This window comes from Limulus polyphemus, unplaced genomic scaffold (assembly GCF_000517525.1).
Source record: "Limulus polyphemus unplaced genomic scaffold, Limulus_polyphemus-2.1.2 Scaffold1317, whole genome shotgun sequence".
Lineage (NCBI taxonomy): Eukaryota > Metazoa > Arthropoda > Merostomata > Xiphosura > Limulidae > Limulus > Limulus polyphemus.
In genome coordinates, this window is record NW_013666927.1 from 255839 (window position 1) to 266243 (window position 10405).

Genomic DNA, 10405 nt, shown 5'->3' on the forward strand with positions numbered 1-10405 from the left:
AGGTTTTCTGACAAAGTCAGTCTCTCAGCTTTAATTTATTAAGCTCAGGTTTTCTGACAAAGTCAGTCTCTCAGCTTTAATTTATTATGCTCATTTGAGAAATATAATATTTACAAATGCGTTGCTTAATGACTTTGCCAACAAAGTGAGAACAAACTCTACAAAATCCCTACAACACTATTCTCCTCTTGCATGGGAGTAATAAGGGGCATGCCGCCACCTGGGGTTATACAACCGTTAGGTTATAGACAAAGGATGCCACCCGAGGGTTATGTATACAAATTATGCCGCCACCTGGAGTTATACAGCCGTTAGGTTATAGACAAAGGATGCCACCCGAGGGTTATGTACACAAATTATGCCGCCACCTGGGGTTATACAACCGTTAGGTTATAGACAAAGGATGCCACCCGAGGGTTATAAAACTATTATGTAGTATACAAATTATGCCGACACCTAAGGCTGGAAGTCCCAATCAAAGCACTATATATCAGTCATCAGTGTTACATCACTTATCAAGGTATCTAACTTTAGATGTTGCATTCCCAGCTAACCCAAGTACTGGTTGAAAGACATTGTCGTGCATCACAAAGTATATATATACTCTAGATGGTGTCACATCTCTCGTTCGAAACCCGTAGTACAGGGTCAATAAAAAGATATCATCTGTCTTATTGTTATGCATTCGGATGTTCCCATAACTCAAGAAAGTCGTCGTACATTTAGCATAGATCAAACAAAAGTTTTTTTTTGCGACTCTGTATACTATACAAAGAAAACTATGTCGCCTACTATCAAAGCATTTGTCTACATTTTATGGACCCTTGGCCACTTACCTGGATATATTATGTTATATGGTAGGAATAATATTAACTTAATTATAATAAGCATGGTCTTTCACCAGCAGTCTCTGGAGATACATATAATCACGTTCGTCTAACATGGTTTTTATATATGGTAGGAATAATATTAACTTAATTATAATAAGCATGGTCTTTCACCAGCAGTCTCTGGAGATACATATAATCACGTTCGTCTAACATGGTTTTTATGTGAATTTATACAAACGATCTTTATAAACCGATTTCATATAAACGATAGATATGTCTTTTCTTGTAGACCATACTTTTTGTCGTGAGATCACAGAACTTACAAGTATATCACCATATTGAAAACGTCCATACGGTATTCACGGTACTTATTGTTCCAATGATAGAGTGATGTAACATCAAAAGTATTCAATACATTTTTAATTCTTTATACCATACAAGAGCCTGATAATGTTAAATTTGCGTCGTCAAAAATTTCATCACATTTTCGTTGAGCACTAAAGCAACCAGAGATTATGGTCTTTTATAAGATGTAAAGTAGGTCTTACTACAGTAAATATCTAATTTCCAAAAATATTATAACATTTACGAATTTTCAGTACATATGTGAGTCGCGGGTTCGAATCCCCATCCCACCAAACACGCTCGCCCTTTCAGCCGTGGGGGCATTATAATGTTACGGTCAATCCCACTATTCGTTGGTAAAAGAGTTGGCGGTGGGTGGTGATGACTAGCTGCCTTCCCTCTAGTCTTACACTGCTAAATTAGGAACGGCTAGCGCAGATAGCTCTCGTGTAGCTTTGCGCGAAATTCAAACCAAACCATATGTGAGAATAATCAGTGTTCTGTATTGTTAGATATCAAACAAAATGTATTAGTTCTTGTTGTCATTATATTCAAATATTACCAGACAGGACAGGTTAATTCTCAAGTTGAGGTCATTAATGAACGAAGATCAGTAGGATAATGTAAGAGAGTAGAGAATATACAAGAATTGTGTACTGGCTGAAATGTACCACTTGTGTATGAAAGTTAATTTAATCTTGGCAGTCAAACATTTTATAATTCGTACATTTCAAGGGTATCGAACTATCAGCAGAATTTGAAGAACACAACCCAAATTGTAAGATGGATGAACAAATAATCATGACTCTCCTTCTGCATGAAAAGACCTTTCAGAGTACCAAGTCTGAGCTCGACTGATTTTCTCTCCCGCCGATGCAAATTGTGATTGAGGAAGGTCAGTGGACCAAATGTTTTCCTCTATCTTCGGTGAGTGGTAGAGCACCCATTGAATGTTCTATATCAGGTTTGGGAGATGAATACTTAGATTTTTACATAATAATATGTCCACAGTACATATTGTCAAACCAGATGATACCAATATAAAAAGGATGAAAATAACTGTTCCCATCAATCTGTTTCTTCATTTCTTGAGTCTTACAACCTTCACGTGTATGTATAAGGCCTACATAGAATTGTTATTGAATTATAACGGAGAAGCTAAGACAAATCACGTGACATTAAAATAAAATAAAAGACGTGTTGGGTAATTTTGAGGGTATTAATTTTAATGAACCATCATTAAAATCGAGACCCTCAAAATAGAGGGTGATGGAATCAAAGATCAACATGTGGTACTCAAACAGTTGACTTATCAGCAGTCTACATTCGGATATCTTTTTACAGAACAAGTTCTTGCCTAATGGTGTAAGTTTAAAAGTAAAGTAATTTTACTACAACACGTTTCTATCTATGCTAGAAGAGTCAAGATCAGCTCATCGGTTATTCTGCCACACGTTAAAGCATTTCAGAAAGGAACGGTTAAGTATCCTTTAAAATATATAGGGTCCAAATCATTTTTCAACTCCTTTATCAAGTATCTATCAATAATGCGTTTTAGGTCAAGTACCAACATGCGTTATAAGCTGTATTGATAATAATGCATTTAACAGACCTTGGAAGAAAAGCCTATACAATTTCAAACATTACAGTATCAATTTTGTGGCAAATAATATGGGTAGAAAACGGATTCCTGCTCGACCTTTACAACCCCGTGTTGATGCTCAACATTATTTAGTGGAATGGGGAAGTATTTTCAAGATCAAAGAATTAATATAGGGTATGACGAATACTTGGGAGGATATATATATATATATACTCTTTTTGCTTTGGTCCAATGATCTTTCTGCTGGAGATTCACACTTTAATTTGGTGAAACAGGAACATGTACAAATTAAGATACGTTTTGATAGTGCATTACCCAACACTGTAAATGTTCTTGCTTATGTAAAGTTCCAGTCGATTTTAGAAACTGGTCAATCTAGAAACATCGTAACTTATAGCTTGTTTGTTTGTTTGTTTGTTTTGAATTTCGCGCAAAGCTACACGAGGGATATCTGCGCTAGCCGTCCCTAATTTAGCAGTGTAAGACTAGAGGGAAGACAGCTAGTCATCACCACCCACCGCCAACTCTTGGGCTACTCTTTTACCAACGAATAGTGGGATTGACCGTCACATTATAACGCCCCCACGGCTGAAAGGGCGAGCATATTTGGTGTGACGGGGATTCGAACCCGCGACCCACAGATTGCGAGACGAGCGCCCTAACCACCTGGCCATGCCGGGCCAACTTATAGCTAAGATTCTATGAACACTCTAGAGATTTACAAATTTATTTGATACTCGCACAAGATCTGTGTACATAAAAGAAGCTTGAAGGTGTGTTTGCTTGTGATCAACTACCTGACCATGCAGAAAAACAACTGTACATCGTCAATCTGGATTCGAGTCATAAACTTGATAGCTACTGAGTCTTTATGTACTTTGGTCGAGATGAAAAAGGAAAATATTTTGATTCATTAGGACGGCCTTCACATAACCTCAACATAAGAAAATTGATCGAGAAGAACGGTCGAACAACAAAAACGTACTGCAAGGATCTTATTCGTCTGTGTGGGGACAGTATTGTATAAATCATGCTTATTATCTTCCTCAACATGTGCCCCCCAGTGGCACAGCGGTATGTCTGCGGACTTACAACGCTAGAAACCGGGTTTCGATACCCGTGGTGGGCAGAGCACAGATAGCCCATTGTGTAGCTTTGTGCTTAACTTCAAACAATCCATTAAATTCTCAACATGTAGATCAAATTGCAGAATCTTTATTGTGATGTTAAAACGTGTCAAGAAATTTTTATTGTTATGCTAAATTAATATAAAATACAAATAATAGTTTTACAGATAATTAAATATAGACTGTCATGATATTGAGAAACAGGTAGATCTACATCACCCTCTGGTGATTTGCTCGCGAACTATGCGCGCTGATGTCAACTGGTGGAACTATGACGTAATCATCTCTTGTGCGTGGCAGCCAATCAGCGTGAGTGTTTACAGGGTCATGCCCTAACTATTCGTGAATAGGTTTGCACACCTCAATTCAGAATCCAATGTTTGTTCTCTTTGTTTTGCCAGGCAGTAAAGTTCATTGCATAATACTGAGTATCAAACTTTCCAACATCAGTCTTGAATGATTTCAGCAAGGAAAAGGATGACAAGAGGAGTATTACTTGGTTTTGTTTGTTATGGATTTTGCGCAAAGCTACACGAGGGCTATCTGCGCTAGCCATCCCTAATTTAGCAGTGTAAGACTAGAGGGAAGGCAACTAGTTATCACCACCCACCGCCAACTCTTGGCTACTGTTTTACCAACGAATAGTGGGATTGACCGTCACATGATAACGCCCCCACGGCTGAAAGGGGCGAGCATGTTTGGTGTGACGGGGATTCGAACCCTCGACCCGCAGATTGCGAGTAGAGCGCCCTAACCACCTGGCCATGCCGGGCCTTTAGTATTTTTAACCTATATATATACGGATAAATAGAAATAATAAGTATGCAGTTCGAAAATGTTAACTTAACATCATTATATGTAAGTGAGCGAAGGTTTTTTAGCAACCACAGAACGGTGAAGTATCTTAATATATAATCCAAAAACGCACAAAGAAAAGACATGACGAAAGAATATCAAACCTATATATATATGTGTGTATTTATTACTTTTTATTTCTGCTGCCTGTACTAGCTATCGAAACAATTCTGGTTACTGTGAACTAGATCGGAGCACAGCTTTTGTGGGCAGTTGCTCAGCGACGCCCCTATTTCAGGCTGCCTAAACTCTATCCATGATAACTACCTGTGCAAACACATAATCAATATAATTAACCTACAAATTTCCGACTTGTTTTTATACTGCTCACTACCAGTGGGGTCCACATATTGCACCATATTAAGTAGTTTTGTGTTTCTACGTGACAACACTCGGTCTAAAGAACTGACAAAAAAATGTTAAAATTAGTAATTTTCTATATGAAATACAAAGGAACCCCCAACAGCAATTAGTGGAATTGGGTGCAGTTTTGATAGCATTTACTTTTACATTTTTATAATACATATCTTATGAGGGATCCTGTAATCAATACGTTCGTGGACTTGCAAGCAATTTAATGCATAAATATTTCAGAAAAATCTATATAAAGGCTGAAATACGAACCCCCATCGGTACTTCAAGTGCTGATCGAGTGTTGACATTTAGAGAAATGTTCTAACTCCTTAAGGCGGCGTGGCCTAATAATTAGCTGCGGTATCCTGCTGAACACGTTTAACACTTTTAATTGCGAGCATGTTTTAAAATTTAGCTACAGCCGATCCTGTTGGTCGATTAAGAGCCTGTTCACAGTGGGGATTTTTTCGAACTCTGTATGATTCGGTTCGTTTGGAGAACAGTATGAACAGCAAAGTTCGATTGGCAAACGAAACCGAACTGAGTTCACCCGTTGAGATGGTTTCAGTCCGTTTGGCAAACGAACTGAGTTAGGCTCGCTCGATAGACGAATCCGAACAACGGAGGGTTTCGCTCGCTTTGCAAGAAAAAAAACGAATCACAAGTTTCATGTAACCGTAAATTACATTTGCTTGCGTAGTTTCGACACTATAGCAGTGCGATAAGTTACACAGCTGGAAATATGTCAGTGGAAAAATATGGACAACAGAGGAAAAAAAGATACTTTTAGAATTTTGGTTAGACGACTAAGTCCAGACTGAACTTGATAAAACACAAAAACGTAAAAATATTTTTTTCTCAAAGAGTGAATGAGTAAAAATTTCATAGAAGTTACTAGCAATAAAAGTGAAAAAGACGAAAACGAGAGACATGCTACAAAAAACAGATCGTCTGCTACAATAAGTGATATAAGCCCAAATTTTCACGAACATAAAATTTCGGGTAGTAGACCCTATTATGGACCTGATAATGTTTTGAACTCTTTTTGTGTGAAAAATGAAATGCCAGTGGTGGATTAAAATACGTCTGGAGATGTTGGGGACCCTGATTCAGACGAAACTGTGACTGAAAGCATTCGATTTCACAAAAACACCCAAATAATATAGCTCTTTTTATATCCATACATAATATCAAACATTTTAGTTCTTTATTATTTGGCCCGGCATTGCCAGGTGGTTAGGGCACTCGACTCGCAATCTGAGGGTCGCGGGTCCGAATCCCCGTCACACCAAACAGCCGAAAGACGTAAAGAAAACTTTGTGGCAGGGATTTACTTTTTAAAGGAAATAAACTTTCCCACACTGGAGTGTTCAGGGATATTAATATCCTCCTTCGTGTTAAAATTATGCAAAATATATGTGCACACACTTGTATCTTGATTTATAGAATTGACGATTAAAATAAAAAATTGAGGACCATTAATATGATTATAGAGGCTTCGACGTCGAGGTAAGGAAGGCAAAAAATCGCAAATCAAAGTAAAGGCCGCTCTTCATTGATTGGGAGGTCGAAGTAACTTAGTAAAAACCGGTTATTCCAGTCAAAAAATGGAATGTGGTAACCCTATTAAACTATTCTCTTCTTCTAGAGCCACCATCATGTGCATAGCACCGCCATATTTAAAAAAAAAACAGAAAACTTCTGAGCATCCTCAGTTGCCTAGTCGTTTTTTAAGAGTAGCCACAAACCGGAGCACCTGCTAAGTTTTTTTTTTTTTGTCTTCCCATTAGTGCCCCTAGCGCATGCGCCTGAGAAGTAAGATTATCTAAGTTACTATCTCCACGCATCATTTAAGAAACATTTAAAGTCGTTTTTAGTTGTGGGAAACTTTCCATATATTATAAAAAAATTGATATTTTATGTTAAATAAAGATTGCTTATTAATATATATATATATTATATTTAAAGTAGAACGGGCGGATTTTCCACCAGGTGTACATATAGTAGTTGATTTGAATTGCTAATTTAGGTTACAACATTTCAAACTAGTACAATAATCTATATCATAAAGCAGCTTGTGTATGTATGTTTCTTCATGTAGAGAAACATTCAACTGTCCGACCACAGCTGATCACTATGAAACTTTCAGAAGCATATTAAATCCTCTCACTTTGTCCATTTTTTAATCTTTATGAGTTTAATAGTGATTTCAATTATCCCACTTCTTACTACTTGAATGATGAGCATCCACACTATACTGCCATCTATCTGTTTGTTTGTTTTTGGGCGAACCTAAATGTCTAATCGTCTGATTTACTTTTCGATTTGTTTTTCAAATTCTATATAAACATTTTAACAAGGACTTTGGTTAGTTTTTTTTGTTTACTTAAACAGGTAAACATTTGTTGCAGCTGGACCCATTTTATTAACATCTTTTAACAGAACAGCAACCAGTCGCGTGGTTTCCATCATAATGGTTTCCATTATTTCCAGTTATAGTTTTCTTCAATGATTTTTCATTACCTTCACAAAAAAAAACTGTTCCAGCGTCAGTGTAATAGCTATGTTATACCTATGACGTGGTGGTATATTGCAACGAATTGTATTTATATGCGGCAAGCGGACGTTATTGTTGCCATGGTCTAATTATTAATTATTTCTGTAACCACTGTTTAGCAGATTTGGCTGGAAGACCGTGAACATTTGGTTTGTGAATCTTTAACAATTTCAAATCCTAGTCTAGTCTCTTGTTACGGTACCAGGAAATATAACTCAACATAACCGCAATGGTTTACTTGGCCAGAAGATCCTCTTTCGTAACTTTGTATTTGAAGGCGTTGCTCTATGTTGAATTTGGATGTAGTCGCGGTTCTAAATGTTCTATGTGAGGCTTCAACTTGCCTATGGCATGCTCCTCCAGCCATAAGCCAGGGGCCATTGCACATTGAAAAGTCGTCGTAAGTCAAATATATACATAGGTGCTAAACGTGTGATATCTGCGACAACACTACCGTATTAACACAGGAATCGTTTCTATAGAGAGCGATCATCCCTCTATGTAAGAAATATCTTTTTATTTTTCTTACCTGGGGTTTTTCTTTTACTCTAAACTCGTATGAAACTTTTGATAGTCGTGGTTAAATATTTATGAAACTAACGGAAACTACGTCTTGTAATTTCTTCGGATTCCTTTTTAACTTCTTTTAACCCTTAGAGCATTTACTTGTAAGAAAAGTGAAATGCTGTTCATCATTAATCATTTAAAGACATATTAAAGATGGTTCTCTCAGTAATGTTTGGAAAGTCTTGGAACAATAAAGATTTAGACGGATAAAAGTTTAAAGTGGTTCGTTTGAGTGTAATCTTTTGTTAATATATGATAACCGGTTTAATACTCCACTCTTGTTTGGAAGGGGGACACGTGACTGTGATTATTAGGACTTTACCTATATTTTTAATTGTAGCACGAACACGAGGAAGACGATTATGGGGTAGACACACTGAACAGTTGTTAATATCATAGGAGTTATTATAGCTATGGATTCGACAAATTTCAAAGGAGATTTAACTGCGTTCGTATAAAGAACTCTGGATATTTATTAACAAAAAGCTATTTGAATAAAGAAAAATGCTGTTTGTGAAGAAATAGGCGTAGTGATATGGATCTTACAGATTTTCATTTTCCTCCACAGTTTTATGAGTACGTGTATTTACTGCTGTATATCATAAAATTACTTTCGTTACAGGCTTCTTAATACACGTGTTAAGCTGACAAAAATATTGTGTTATTCTATCTAGACACCTTTATTTTCAATGGTAATAATCATATTATCATTACGTATAAACTCTTATCACTAGAAATGCAATTATTGTGTTTGTTTCGGAATTTTAACCAAAAATTACAGATTCTGCTAAGCGCAGTCTATGGCATCGAGGTTATAAACCAGGAAAATTCTGGAGAAATAAGAAAATAATAAACTAAAAAATCTTTTTATCCTGTTCTTTTCGCCAAGGTTGTTGATAACAAGGCCTCTGATGAATTGGAATGATATATACGTAATAGCCGTATATAACAAGGTTATTGATGAATTCAAACTGGTTATTTTCTGCTGGCTGTGGACAATAAAATCTAAACTAATGATAAGGTAATTCAATTTTTTGTTCCAAGAATACCAACGATAATAGGTATTTGTGTCACAAGTACACTAATATTGTTAGTAGTGAATAAATAGAGCTCCAATATAAATCAAAAGCAGTCGCCAAGATATGTTGTTGTTTTTTTTTTTTGGGGGGGGGGTAAGGGTCACTTGACCCATGACGTCTTAGTTACATAAAGTGCACTAAGGTGTTGATTGTTCCACTTGTTACTATCATGTTTTATATTGCTAAACTCAATATATTAGATGTGATATTGAGATACAAATTTTGTGCATTACATCGCTACGTATCATTTATACACAGAGTGATCTTACATACTGATATTGAGCAGAAATCTTTTGTCGTGCATGCTTAACATAAATTCTAACTTAGCTCGCAATGTGAACAAATATTTAACATAAACAACTGATAACCTCACAAAGTAACTTTGATAGCAATGTTATTACCTATATATATAAGAGGCTAATGTCCGTCTGTCCGCAAAACTCCTCCTCCAGTTTAAGTCCGATTTTATCCACTTTTGCTGGTTTCTAGAAGCTGATCATAATAAGTAGTGTTTTGCCTTAAAGCACATGCCTTTAATACATATCGGATTTGTAGACCTTGTTGCTATGTTGTGCTATTTTCTGATACACACAGTTTTGGCGATTAGAGGTCGTGCTTTCATTGATATGGCTTACAAATATTATAACCTACGACCTACTTATTTTACAACTACAGTTTATAGCATCCTTCCGATGAATATAGGTGACTCTCCTATCCTTGAAATTGCAACTCGCCAAAGTTTTGTTTGAAGTTAAGCACAAAGCTACACAATGGGCTATCTGTGCTCTGCCCACCACAGGTATCAAAACCCGGTTTCTAGCATTGCAAGTCCTCAGACATACCGCTGTGCCACTGGGGGTCCTCGCCAAAGTACCAATATATTATTTTCTGACACTTAGGTTCCAGGTTAACTCTAAAACTTTGTGTATTATTAAGAGCAGTAACACACTTGGGTACCGCTACAAATCCTTAATTTGTTTGTCATATTAAAGTGAGTTCTGTATCAATTACAAATATAAAGTATTCTTTACTTGAAAAGGTTTTTTGTTGTACAAAACTTGAAGATAGCTTTTATATACGGAAACATC